The following is a 15,046-nucleotide window of genomic DNA, read 5'->3' as shown; positions in this document are numbered from 1 at the left end:
AGTTCCCGATGGTATTGAAACGTTCAAAGAACCTTGCACACCAAGAAAAGAGATTCAAGAGAATGAAGTGGTTGAAGCAGATCAAGAATTCATCCAAGGGGCTGTGCATGAGACAATCAAGCCCAAAGCAGTTGAGTTTGATGACCCGGGACAAGCCACAACCATCATAGTAAACCTGGCCAAGTTCAAAATCCCAGAAATGTTCAAAGATGTGGTGTTTGTCATTGAGTTTGTGTCAGAAAAAGAAAGTAAGCTATCTTCTCCAATTTTAATTTTTATTTATACTAACATTTTTCTGATTTTGATGATTCAGGCACCCACTCTTGAATTTAAATCATTGCCGAATCATTTCAAGTATCACCTCCCATTAAAAGATAAATTCCATGCTTTGGAGCCGAGGGGAGTTTAAAGGAAAGATTCGTCCGGCTAAAGACGTTAAATCAAGCGCTTCTTGGGAGGCAACCCAAGCATTCAACGAAGGGAGACTTTGGAATCGCTAACCAAATCAGATTTGCATTCTTACACCCTTATCTTTACTGCTTTCATTTTGTTTTGTTTAGTTGGTTGTGTTATTTGGTTGATTTCTGTGAGTTTGTAGTTTAAGTGTGGGGGAAGGTTAAACAAAGTCTTTTTACATTAATTTACATATTTAAAAAAAATTAAAAAAAAATAAAATAAAATAAAAAAACACTTAAAAAAAAAACATTAAAGTAAAAATATTTTACAATGATGTGTAAACTAATAGCATTCATTGGTCAGGTGGTGCTTCAGTAGTCGGCGGAGCTTCAGCAGTCGGCGGGGCCACGGAAGGAGGAGGTATCGGAGGTTGATCAGTTGGAGCTTCACTACGCGGTGCAGCCCCAGAAGACGAAGGCAGATGCTGTTGGAACAAACCCACAAACCTCCGATGATCAAGTAAAATTTGACCATCAGTGTCCTGCATCTGGTCAATTTTCCTCTTCATGTTTGTGGCATAACTGTGTGCAAGCTTATGCAATTGTTTATTTTCATGCTTGAGTCCTCTAATCTCCTCTTTGAGACTCTGTATTTCAGCCACCAACGATTCAACGTGACAGGTTCGAGCAAATAGGCGTTGGGCCATGTTGGACACAGAACCCGCACACTGCACGCTAAGAGCCAGAGACTCCTTAACCGCCAATTCATCAGACCGTCTAGCGAGCAGTCTGTTATCTCTGGGAGTGACAAGGTTCCGGGCCACCACCGCAGCGGTCATGTCATTTTTCATCATCGAATCCCCAACGGTAAGAGGACCGGTAGGGGATATGAAAGATGGGCGCCATATGTTGTCTGGTGAAGGCGGAGCTGCCTCTTCACCAATGTTCAAGTCAAAACGACGATTGGACGGGCCAGACATTTTCTGAAGGTGGTGAAGAAAGAAGAGAGTCGGACTGATTAAGATTTTGGAAGTTTACAGGAGGGAGTGTTTACAAGAGGGAGCTCAAGTGTGTTGTGGAACAAAATTAGCGCCTCTATAAAAAGAAGAAATCGGAGAGGCGTTCCTCAGAGAAGCGTCCTCTCGCAAATCGAAGAGTCGGGGCTCCTTTCTCAAAAGCCGGATTCTTTTCTCAAAAGAGGCGTTGCATTTCTCAAAAGCTGGGCTTGCTCAGAAACCACGAGCCGAACCCCGGATTTCAAAAGATCAATTTGTCCAGACGTGTCGTCACTCGTCACATGCAACTGGCAGCTTTGCGGAAATTACGGGCAGCTTTGTCAGAAAGCGCGTAATTCGTACTATTCATCCATCCACCGGCTGCCGACAATGAGTGAGAGAATAGTTCCGGTTGTGAAGAAAAGTCCTATAAGTATCTACCTTCGCCTTCCACAGCAAAGGCACACCCTCTCAGCACTTCTTCCTCTCTGAAATGGCTTTCTAACAAACCCTCTCAAGTCACTCTGTATTTTTCATCCCCTGGGATACCCCTGCAAACAACCCATCCAAAGCAAAAGTATTTCATATCATGAAGGTTGAAAGCAAGAGTATCTCATATCATGCTTTCTCCCTGTCCTTTTTCTTGTCTTTGTTTTACGACAAGGAGAAAGAGAGCAATCAGCCAGCATTTGGTATCAATCTTCCGATCTGGAGCCAACTGCCTGGAACCCCTTCCTGATTGCTTACCTAGCCTTGCTCTCGAGTACTCATCTTTATCATTTTATGCTTTCTCTTCGTCTACCACATCTGCCTGGGGGACAGTAAGGGAAGTGAAAATGATACCTCGAAGCATGTGGAGACAATTCAGCTAGGGACAAGGAGAAAGAGAGCAAGAGGTGGGCACTTGGAAAGATTGAAGAAAGAAACAGACCAACACCTATCCCTCGTGCCTGCCCGTTGTGCAGAAGAAACAAGCAGAGAAGAATGCAGCTCGTACAATCAACTCAGCACAAGGAGTCCGAGCTGAAGAACTAGAGAAGCTGCCACATCTGCTTGGAGAACAAATAAGGAACTGCAACATCACCAAAAAGCAAAGCTTCGCCGTACAATATCATCAAATCATCACTTGCAAGTAAAAAGCTAAGTGTCACCCTGTTCAAGAGGAAAGCTGTGGAAAGTCAACAAGCACGACCAATGATCACTTATTAGTTATATTCATTGTCTTTTATCGTGATTTTCAATTTTTCGTTTGCAAATTTTTTTATTTTATATTTTCTTGTGTTACTTAACTGAATTATTTCTTTTCTTTGCAGGAACTTTTGGTTATTTCCACCCTTGAAGTTGATTGCAGAATTTTAGCTTGGAGGTCATCGCTTGATTTTACTGCAACTTAGGGAAGTTTTCAGTCCAATTGTTTTATTTTGTTTCTTATTATTTATTTATTTTATTTTTATTTGCATTATAGTGTTTTCTGACATTGGGGACAATGTCCAGTTTAAGTTTGGGGGTAAAGAGTATAAAAAATGACCAAATTGAAATTTTTTGTACCTTCAACTACGAACTTGTTTCATTTGTTTCTGTGTTGTTGCTTTTTGTTTTCTTAATTAGTTTTGTTTTCTTTAAAAAAAAATAAAAAATAAAAAAATAAAAAAATCGGAAAATTTAAAAATCCAAAAATATTGTCTTGTTTCCCTTATTGTTTTGAATTAGATTTTTGTTAGTTTCCCGACCCAATGATATAATTGGATCAAATTTGAACCATGATCATCAAGAACTTAGTTAACATGTGTTTTGTGAAATTCCTAATTCTCTTGTTAGTTTTGTACATGTTTGATCATCTTTGAAAAACCAAATGCACATAGCCTTGTTAATGTGAAACTAAAGTATGACTTAAAGCTTCATATGTGAATTTAGTGACCATATACATCTTATGTGAGTTTTTGAGCCTATTGAAAGTGTGTGCATTTTTCATACACTCCTATTCTTTCATGTGTGATGAACTTATGTGAGATACATCTCTAGAACTTGCGTAACGATCTTTCGAAATGTTTGTCATTGATTGCATGAACTTGGAAATGATAGAGGCATTAGGTTTACCACCATGGCCCAAATAACCATGTTTCCCAAAGAAAAATGATATCATTAGATTGCCAATTTGAGCCGTGTATGTTGAGCCTTTTATTTCTTATCACCAGATATGTCTACCCTTATACCTGAAACATTTTTCCTTACCCTTTCCAAGCGAGCAATGCGAGATTATCTTATGAGAAACGTTTGTGAAGTACTTTGAAGGTGTTTGGCAAAAGAATAAGTGTGGGGGTATTTCATGTTTGTATATAAAAAAATAATAATAAAAAAAAAAAAGAGAAAAGAAAAAGAAAGATTGTATACAAATGAAATAAAAAGTTTTTAAAGTTTCAGTTTTAGGGTGTGGATGGAGGTGCTAGAAGAATTGCTGGAGAGCTTGAGTTCTTATAAATCTAAAGAAAAGAATTGCTTGCAATGTAGCTTGGAACTTGTGTTTTCCTATTCTTTCGTTTCAATAACCCTATCCCTAAGCCTCATTACATCCAATAAAAGTCCTCTTGATTTAAGTTTTGCAATTATGACTGTGGAGAAGTGATCTTTATGCAAGCTTATGGTAGAAATTTCACATTTGATTCTTTGAGCGAAACACATTAAAACTAAACACATATGTGATTGAGTGTATATCCCGTGAGAAGGTTACTAGTTTGCATATGATGATTTTAAAAATAAAAACTTGAAATTGCATTAGCATGGCTATCTCACACACTACACTTCAAGGATGATTCAAAGATTACTGCTAATATTTGAATAAGGAAGATGAACTTGGATTAACTTGTTTGGTGCTAGCTATGGTTCTTGATGATTTATGTTCTCAAATGAAATTCTATGAGGGTCACATAGGGGGAAACTAATGTTTTTCATGTTAGTACTTTTTCATGTTTTCTTTGTTTTGCTCGAGGACTAGCAAAAGCTAAGTATGGGGGTATTTGATCGGATCATATTTATATATATTTTTACTTCAAATTCACTCGTCTTTTCTTAGTTAGTTCTTTATATTTTTGAGCTATTTACGTTATTTTTGTGTTTATAGGATTTGTTATGCAAAGAAAATAAAAATAGAACAAGTGAAATTTTATGTAATAAATTCGTCAAAACTGTCTGTGTAGATCAACTTTTAAATTAAATTAAAAAGAAATATAATAATGATAAGTCATGATGATGTTTCATCATGATGGTTTTGTTTTGTAGAAGAAAAGAAAGGAACGGATGGAGAAGAAGAAAAGAAAGGAATAAAAAAAGGAAAGGAATAAAAAATAGATGAAAGAAGAATAAGAGGGAGAGTAGGTCAGAGAGGTGGAGCACTGACGGATTAAAAGAAGAAAAGAAGAGGAAGTGGACAGCAGTGCAGAGAGGAAAAAAAGGAATAAAAGAAAAACAAAGGAAAGAAACAATGTGGAGAAGGGGATAGCGGAAAGAAGGGGGGAGTCCACACGGACAGAAGCAAGAGGGAGAGAAGCAAAAGCTGCCTTGCGGCAGCAGGAAGACAGAGGGGAAGAACGCTGCCCTTTGGCAGCGAGGTCAGAGAGCGCAGGAGGCGCAGGAAAACAGAGAGACAGGGGCAATGGGCAGGCACGGCAAGAGAGGGCAGACTGGATCAGAAAGGGAAGTCAGACAGACAGAAGCAGCAAGCACTCTCCTCTCTCTCGGTTAAATATTTCCAAACTTATATTTTATTTCTGTTTTAATAATGTGTAACTAAATTTATTTTGGCTAGATGTTAATTCAAAGCCATGAATATATTTGTAATATGAATTGATTATCTTCAGTTGTGATTTCTGAGTTGTGATTTAATTTGCTTAACTGCTTGATTGATAACTAATTTGTGTATGTCGATTAAGAGTGCACGCTTAATTTTCATGCATGAATTTGATGCTAGAATATAAGGGAGTTTCACCTAATCGTTATGAACTTATATTCACAAGTAGTGAAGGTTGCTAGTCACAATCACGTTAAGTAAATTCTTGGCATAAGTTTCATGCAAATCATAGTAACGAGTGCCTCGTCAATGCTTATGTTTTTCATAGAAGTTAATGATTCTTGCTTGTATCTCTATTATGCAATTCATGTAGGGAACTTGTAGGGAATGTTTTGGGTTGTCGTATGCAATCATCCAACCCAATAACTTGTGGAAAAACTGAGGGTTAATTAGTGCAATTCACGGTTAATTTGGGGCGTTGAGATTTACAATTTATTGAAAGAACAACTGAAAATCAATTTAGGTTGCATATGTGTCATGTGTAAAGAAGAACCCTCTAGCTAATCCATCACCTATCCTTTCACCTCAATTCATGCTTTTGTCAATTCTGTAATTTATTTAAGTTTAATTTACTTCTCGTAAAAAACCAAACACCCCCCATTATTAAATTATATTATTTAGTTAGTGTTCATTGTTGTTAGTCTTTTAATTCAATTTCCGTCCATTTCAGTTCCTAGTGTCTAATTTGATTGTTTTCATTATTTTGAGTCATTTTAAGTGTGTTTCGAGTTATTAGAGTTTTTAGCCTAATTTTGTGTCCTTGAGTCTTGTTTAATATTTTTAAATTAATTTAGAGTAGATTAGCAATCCCTCCTAATCCCCGGCCTAGAACGATACCCTACTTATATCTATACTACAATTGTCAAAAAGAGGGTTTAATTTGTGTGTCAAGTAAAATTCTCGCATCAAATTTTCGTGAAGATTGTGCGAATAATCGTGGATCACCTACGAGTCAGAACCACTTATAGTGGTCTGTACGATAAGACTGTGCACCTAACTTGGATCCAAGGTGAGCGTATGGTGTGGGAGGTGAATATCACGTGAATGACTGTGTCATAACCACAGACAGGAGCACTAACACCGTGGTGCGAGTTTATGAGCTCTCAACACATTTCACATAATCATCAATTCACATAAACAATCTATAACTCACCTACTACTTACTTAAGCGTCCACAGCGTCAAATCACATTTATGCATACCATACAAATTCATAGTTTAAACATAAATCAATAGGCATGGCATTTCAAAACATAATTTCATTTAAACACATTTTCTAGGAAAAAGACCAAGTATACAAGTATATATTGAAAACCAAAAGCCCACTCACTGATATGTGGAAGGGTCGTAGCCCCCGAGTCTCGCTTGATTACGCTCGTCTTCTGGATAGGTCTCACCTATATGCGAAACAACTATATAAACGTTATTTTAAAGCATATAACCAAAACTAGGTAATAACTTCTCATACATTACTCAATTGGGGTGTTTGAATACACCAACGTGATCTACTCAACCTCACAAACATTCCTATATTGTTAGAAAATTTTTCCGAGCACCTACGCGCCCTCACGCGCCGGCCAAGGCACGGCCACACGCTCGGCCAAACGCAGGCACGTGCCTAGCACACCAAACGGAACAGTTAATGTCGTCAGGGAATATTCCATTAAAAATTAGCATATACCGTTATATTTACCTGACGCCGTTAGGAATATTCCGTCAACTTTAACAGAATATTCGTCTTCTTCTCTGGCGAGTCGCCGGATTCCGTCGCCGTCGTCGAAAATTGGGAAAAACTTCAAATTGTCAAATCTTCTTCATTTCTCAACCAAAATTCACGAATTATATACCAAAATGAAGCTTAGGATGAGAGGAACAAATCATTACCACTTTAAGGTCCTAAAACCAACGGAATCTTGCCAAAAAAATTCGAGGAAACCGGCCAAACCTTGCAACTAGTCAAACCTGAGCTTCCTAACATCCAAAACACTTCAAAATCCTTCCTTAAGTTTCGTGAAGACGATTTAAGACCTCCAAAAAGCTCAAAACTTCAAGAAACACTCGCGATCACTTCGAATGAACAGTGCACCTCCTCGGAGCTTCTTGGTTCTCGAGTTCCTGACGTCCTCACGTCCAACCAAAAGTATGGTTCGACTCCTAGACTTGCAAGGATTCCAAAAACACCAATTACAACCTCGATCCGTAACTGGTGAAGCTCGGTTAGGAGTTGTCTGTACAGTTGTACGAAAAATGGATGAAATCCGAGAGAGATGGTCAATAGGAGTTTGGGTGTGTGTGTGTGGTCCAGGTTGGGCTACCACCCAAAAACAAAGAAAAACTTAGTTCTAATTGGGTCCAAACAATTAGAACTTAACATATTTGGTCCACAACCAAAGTGCATGTCACACAACACCATCAAACATCCAAGGGTATATAAGTCATTTCACAACATCGATAAAATATTTCAGGACGGGCTGTCACACTTATAGGGTCGAGGAGTGTAGTTGTAAAACATCATTAAAATCGGAGCTAAAATAACCGTTCAATTGTGATTTTTCATTTATAACCGTCGAAAACTTTTGTTTCGTTTTGTAATCTCTGAATGTTTGTTTTTTTACGATTTTTTACGTATGCAATCTCGGAGTGTGTATAAATAAGGTTAATGGTTGGATTGTTGAAAAACGTTTCGTAGAATGCATATCGCATAAAAACGGTAGATTAAACAAACACTTAGAGTTAATATTATACTTCCATTAAGTATAAAATAAGATTTTGTGGTATCCACCAGTGTAAATATTTTAAATTGAAGATCGAATTCGTTCATTGCATTCTTATAGGGTCGAGAAGTGTAGCTGTAAAAAAATCATCAAAACCGAAGCTAAAATAACAATTAAATTGTGATTTTTCATTTATAACCGTTGAAAACTTTTATTCCGTTACTTAATCTCTTAATGTTTTTTTTTTTTGCGATTTTTTATGTATGCGATCTTGTAGTACGACAAACAAGTTTGATGGTTAGATCGTTGAAACTAGTTTCGTAGAATGCATATTTCTGTTAAATTTGCCTAAATTTTGAAGTGGGAAAAGTAATTTTTGCTAAAATTTTTATTTATGTTTTTCAAGTATTGATTAGACAATATTTAGTTTGTGTGATGACATTTTCATTGTACAGTTATCTTTTTGTTTCTTTATGTTTTACATGGGTTATTATCTATTAAACCAAATAATTATTTATTTAATTTTTAAAAACGTATTCTATTTAAATACATATTATTTATTTATTTATTAAACCAAACAATTATTATTTTATTTTTTTAAACTGTAACAAATTTTTTTTTGGGGGGGGGAGGGGGAATTTAAAATTTTGGGGGATTTTTTCTGCCCTTTTTTTTTTGTCGGTTTATATTTTAAAAAATGTTTCTGTCGGTTTTAACCGACAGTAATGAAAATTTTCCAAAATAAAACTCCTTCATCTCTTCCTTGCTCCGGTGCCTTCTCCCTTCCCCCTTCCTTCCTCTCCTCATTTCCTTCTCCTTTTCTTCTCTCCTCATTTACTTCCAGTTCAACACTTGCACTATCCACCTTGCACTCCACCATTGGTAGTTTCTGCGTCTCATTGCTCTGAAGTGTTCTCGACCTCGATTTGTCATCGCGCAAAAGACTTCGTGTAATTTGATATCATGAGAGCTCTGGAACTCAAGTGGGCAGCTCAGCAATTACTACATCTACTTTTCTAGGGTTTTGGAGTACTTTCAATTTTGGAATTTTGTGTGCTCTATGTAGTTCAATTTTGTCGAATTAGTAGTTGTGCAAGATTTAGGGTTTTAATTCAAATTTGTCCAATTTTCACTTATTGTATAAAAATTGAATATTGGAACTTACCCTGGAAGTTGGAAGAAGACACTAGGAAATTAAATTGGACAGCGATCATCTTAGATGCTCCAGAATCATCAACTACAACTTCCATGGCATTCAACTTCTCAACAAAATGTGTAATTGCATCCCCATAATACAGTGCATCTATGGCAGGAACCTGGAGAGTAGTGAACAAAGAACCCCATTGGGAACTAGGAAGAGCCATTTTTGAAGGGCTTTTAAAACCCACATTTGTGTTCATCCAAGGTTGACATTTAATCATGTTAATTATTAAGCCAACTTGAAAGGGAAAGAAATGATTTAGAAAGTGGTTTATATTTTGTTTATTATTAATATATTTTTTGTCGGTTTTATCCGACTATAATGCTTTTATTTATTCGTTATTAATAAATTCTCTATCGGTTATATCCGACACAAGTTCTGTCAATTTTAGTATTTTCTGTTGGTTTTAGCCGACAGAGAATGCTCTTATTTATTCATTATTAATATATTCTCTGTCGGTTATATCTGACACAATTTCTGTCAGTTTTAGAGTATTTTCTGTTGGAAAAATCATTTTCTGACGCTGGCAATTTTGTCGGCCACTGCATCCATTTTCTGTCGGATTTTGCTTAAAGTCCGACAGTAATATAGGTTTCTTGTCGGTTATCATAGGGACACTAATAAATGGTTTCGTAGTAATGTAACCAAACTCTATAACTAGTAACACTAGCTCTTAAATAAATTTCCCTTTCTCAAATACTTGCCATAGTGTTGAAATTTCATATATATATATATACTGAAACATCTGGAAATAGTTCAAATTTCATATAAGAGTCACACCAAATACATAACTAAATTAGATTCAAGAATGTAACAAATATTTTGGTTTCCCTACCTCAAACCTTAGTAAGCAGCAACTAAGACCACCAAAACACAAATTAGTTTCAAACAGCCTAAACTTGTTCACTTTCCTAACCAGCAATAGAACTTGTTGCTATGAAAAATGGCTTATGAGTAATCAAGGTCTTGAGTGGGAGGATGGTTTTGTTGAACTAGAAGATGGAAGAAGAGCTGGAGGATGACAAATTATGTGGTGTGAAAGAGAATTATGGAAAAGAAAAAGAAATGACCCAGCAAAAAAGAATAACAAAGAGTTTCAAAATTTCATCCCACATCTTCAAAGCTAACTGCCTAGCAGGAGAAAGTAAAAAGCTGGAGTGGGTCTAAACATGACACCTATACTAATAACTAACTAAGTTAAGTTGTGTTTCACACTTCTTGCTTTCAACTTTATTTTATAAGTAACTAGATGGCTCAAAACTAAGCACTCATATAACTGGCTTGGACTCTAAACAAGTTATAACTATAAAGCATTTTTATCAAATCAGATATTGTCAATCAAATTCATGTGAGCAATGAATCATATCAAGATATGATAACAACAATAACACACATAAGCAATGACACACACAATATCAAACATTATGCATGTAGTAGTCATGTATGAAGTCATGGTAACCTAGATCATCACAATCCATCCTCCTTAAAAAAAAATTCATCCCAAAATTTCGTGACTAACCAAAAGTAGCGAACAATTCGGGATATGTTTCTCACATTGTGTCCTCCCTTTCCCAGGTAGACTCTTCCATACCACGATTCCTCCTCAATACTTTGACAATTGGTATATTTTTATTTTGAAGTACTTGATTTCGAGAATCTAAAATCTTGGTCGAGCCATCATCAAATGTCACACCTTCAGTTAACTCTACACCCTCCTAATTAATGACATGGGAAGGATTTGGTTTGTACTTGCGAAGCATTGGGACATGGAACACATTATCTTGCAAGTCTCAGAGGAAATGCAAATGTCACACCTTCAGTTAACTCTACATCCTCCCAATTAATGACATGGGAAAGATTTGGTTTGTACTTGTGAAGCATTGAGACATGGAACACATTATCTTGCAAGTCTCAGAGGAAGTGCTAAACGATAAGCCACTTCACCAATCCTCTTTAAAATCTAAAAAAGAACCAATATAACGTGGTGACAACTTTTCTTTTCCACTGAACCTCTTGATACCATGACGAGGTGAAACTTTAAGGAATACATGATCGCTAACCTCAAAGGTTAATGGCCATCTTCTCTGATTAGGGTAGCTTTTCTAACGGCTTTGTGTAGTAAGCAAACATTGTCGAATGAGTTTAACTTGTTTTGTAGTTTCACGTACCAAATTTGGTCCTAATAAAAAATTTTCACCCACTTCAGCCCAACATAAAGGAGATCTGTAAGGTCAGCCATATAATGCTTCGTATGGAGTCATTTCAATACTAGATTGATAGCTATTATTATATACAAATTCCACCAAAGGTAAGTAATCTTCCCAGCTACCTTTGAAGTCCAATATACAAGATCGAAGCATATCTTCCAAGATTTGAATAGTTCTCTCTGATTGACCATCTGTTTGAGGATGCAAAGCAGTGCTAAAGCATAATTGAGTTCCTAATGTGCCTTGTAAACTCTGCCAAAATTATGAGACAAACCTCAGATCGCGATCAAGGATAATGGAAACAGGTACTCCATGAATTCTAACAATTTCCCGTATGTATAATTTACTCAATGAGTTCATAGAGTTTGTCTCTCTCACTGGAAGAAAGTGAGCAGATTTTGTCAAACGGTCAACAATGACCCACACCGAATCATGTCCTCTTGTAGATCTTGGCAAACCAAATATAAAGTCCATGGTTATATGCTCAATTTCCATTGAGAAATCAGGAGTGGTTGAAGCAACCGGCTGGACTTTTATGCTCCATTTTTACTTGTTGACAAGTGAAACATTTGGCTACAAACTCCGCTACATCTCGTTTCATCCCACTCCACCAATAGTGTACGTAAATCATTATACATCTTGGTTCCACCAGGGTGTACAACAAAACGAGATTGATGAAATTCATGAAGAACTTGCTGCCGCATTTCATTTTGTGATGGTACAAATAATCGTTCTCTATATGTTACTCTTCCACCTGAGTGTGTACTCCATCCTTCTAGACCCTCTCCATTAACAATTTGAGCTCGAATAGTCTGAACCCAAAGATCTTTTTGTTGTGCATCGATAACTCTAGTAATCAAGGTAGGTTGAGCAATAACATTGTGCATACGGGTTGGTTTCTCATTTTCAAGGGATTTCAAATCAAACTCAGCTATGGCATTAAACATTTCAGATTCTCGAACTGTTAGACATGCAACTAAACAACGTGATTGAAGACTCAAATGACGCTCCTTTATTAATTCTATTATCCGGCTCCCTTTCATCCCTATGCTATGTTCCCCCGAAGCAAGCCTACCATGCTCCGCGCCTGTGGCGTTTTCGCCATACAATCTTTGCCAGTAGTGCCATCGTTGCCATATAATTTGGATTACAAAATATAGTCTAGAAGTATGGTCTTCCTAGCATTTTCTTATTTTCTTATACAATCGTATATTTAAATTAAGAGTGTTGAAGAATAAATTTGTATCGAACTCGTTATCCACGAGATTCGAATCTTAAATCTCTCAATTATAGGTGAAGGCCACCACGCGCAGTATTAAGTAGGATGAATAAATATGTATCAGTTAACCCTAATAAGAAAAGATTTAGAAATTAGATTGTATATATTTTTCTTAAAAAAGTTATAGTTCTATAAGTAAATTAAGTCAAATTAGAGAACAAATAACACATGGCCAATACAAAGGAAGGCAAACAATCTAAGACAAATTAAGGGTAGCCATATGCACTTAAACACAAGCCCGAACAATTAAAGAATTGACACCCGCTGCCACCACTTTGCCAACAACTATTAAGGTAGTCGCAATAAAAAAGAAACCAAATGACTCATTCGACTATGGCATCACAACACAAAAACTTCAACCCCTAACAAGAAGTCAACCTCATATGCGAAATTCTACACATTATAAAACCAACGAAACAAATCCATTAAAACTACACCTCAAGTCCATTAAACATACACATCAAGTTCAATAAACATACACATGTTCAGACAAAGCAAACGATTCAATGCAAGTCAAAGTAAGAAACTCTGAATATAAATGAACATACAACTATGCAGACATGCTCATGTACATATCAGAAAAACAAAATAAGTACTTGTACAATTTTAAAATGTTTGGAGGTTCGCAAGCAGCACCAACTGATCTAACAACTACTCAGATGTTTCATTCCAAAAAATAAGTGCTTGTGCAGTTCTAAAAGGTTTGGAGGTCCTAAACTAGCAAGCAGTTGGTCATACATATACTGACTCTAAAAGTCTATAAATTGTTTGAAGGTTACATCAATTTATGGTTACTATAAGACCAATTGCACGGGTGGTTTTTCCTAAAAACAAGTACTTGTACACTTTTTAGGTGTTTGGTAGTCCAACAGTATCGCGTAGTTGCCAACAAGTTTATTGCTAGATGATTTGACACGTCTTTCGCAGTCGCCATTGCCATTGCTGCTACCACTGCAATCACCCCACCTCCAAATTATTCGTAGTTGCCGTCGCAGCGGTCCTCCCTGCCGCATGAGGGTAGTGTTGTGATAAATGCAAGTGTACAATATCGTCCAAGTAATATAGTGCTAAGTAGAGTGTCGTTCCAACAAGGATCATATTAACTTAAAATTACTATTGCTATTAACTTCAAACTAAAATTAAATAAAAGAAGGATTATGATCACAAAGTCAAATATGCAAAGAAACAAAACACAAGTAAAAATAACAATCGATTGAATTCGAAGTAAAAGTGTATGAATAATAAAAGATTAATGTATGGAAACACTAGGGCATTAGGTTCCTCATTCTCAATCCCATCTAACCCCGTTATTCATATTAACATCATATTATTCTCGTGTTGCTAGCAATTATCCCTTGATTCGTCATTATTTCTTGTCAGAAATACTAACCGTGTTTCTAACTATCTACCCATGCTATGTCTAGCCATAGATATAGATAATCACAACCCTTTATGCTCAATGGATAATTATATGAAACTATACAAATTATAACTAGTATGTCTACTCGGCTATGAAATTCATGGTAATTGTTTTGAGAAGCGATCTACTAAACTCAACATGTCGGTCACAATTTAGTTCTTCACATAAATAATGGCTAGTTATTTGATAACAACAAAGCACAATAACAATTACTCAACATGGAAAATAACTAAGATTAATATAAAATAACGACAATTATATGTTCATGATAAGAGTACACCTTAGCCCTAACAAAAGGACTTAGTTCATGATTGAACTAATGAAAAATATGGATGAATTTGATCAAAACCTAAAACAAGAAATTGACTAAAACAAAAATCTAACTAAGTCGACTTTCGTTGGCAAAACAATTGCACTGAGCATGTGCAACAAGCCTTTAAACCCCTAGGTGTCCCTAGTAGGAGGAGTTGCGTCTCCTTGAGTAGGGGCGGGCATGGGCTTGGCACCAAATTAGGGGGACCAGACTAGACCCGTTTGAAAATACAATGGGGCAGGGTGGGCCTGATCATACAAAAATTGAAATAAGAACCAAACCTAATTCGCCCCATTTGAAATGGGCCGGTTCCTATGGGGCTTGAGGGCACATTTCCCATTTGTTCCCTATCAAAATTTCCAATACAACCAATTCATTGAAATCTCAAAACTCAATCATAATTTTCACACCCAGTCAATCTCCTTAGGAAAAGCCTTCAAAGCAACAAAAGGAATCAAAATACTATCACATATGATTACATTGAAAAACGACAATTTTTGAAAATATAGATCTCATAAAAGGAATCGAATACTAAGAACATATGTATCAACCTTCATCAAATAAGCTAGACTTCCCTATAAATCCGTTAGGTCTTTGAAATGGTTGTAACGTAAGGCTAGGTATTTGAGCTAAGAAATAAAGGATAGAGAAAAACAAGAACTTGAGATCGTTGTTCTAA

This window comes from Malus domestica, chromosome 04 (assembly GCF_042453785.1).
Source record: "Malus domestica chromosome 04, GDT2T_hap1".
NCBI classification, from domain to species: Eukaryota; Viridiplantae; Streptophyta; class Magnoliopsida; order Rosales; family Rosaceae; genus Malus; species Malus domestica.
The sequence above is the reverse complement of the archived record's forward strand: the minus strand, read 5'-3'. Positions refer to the sequence as shown.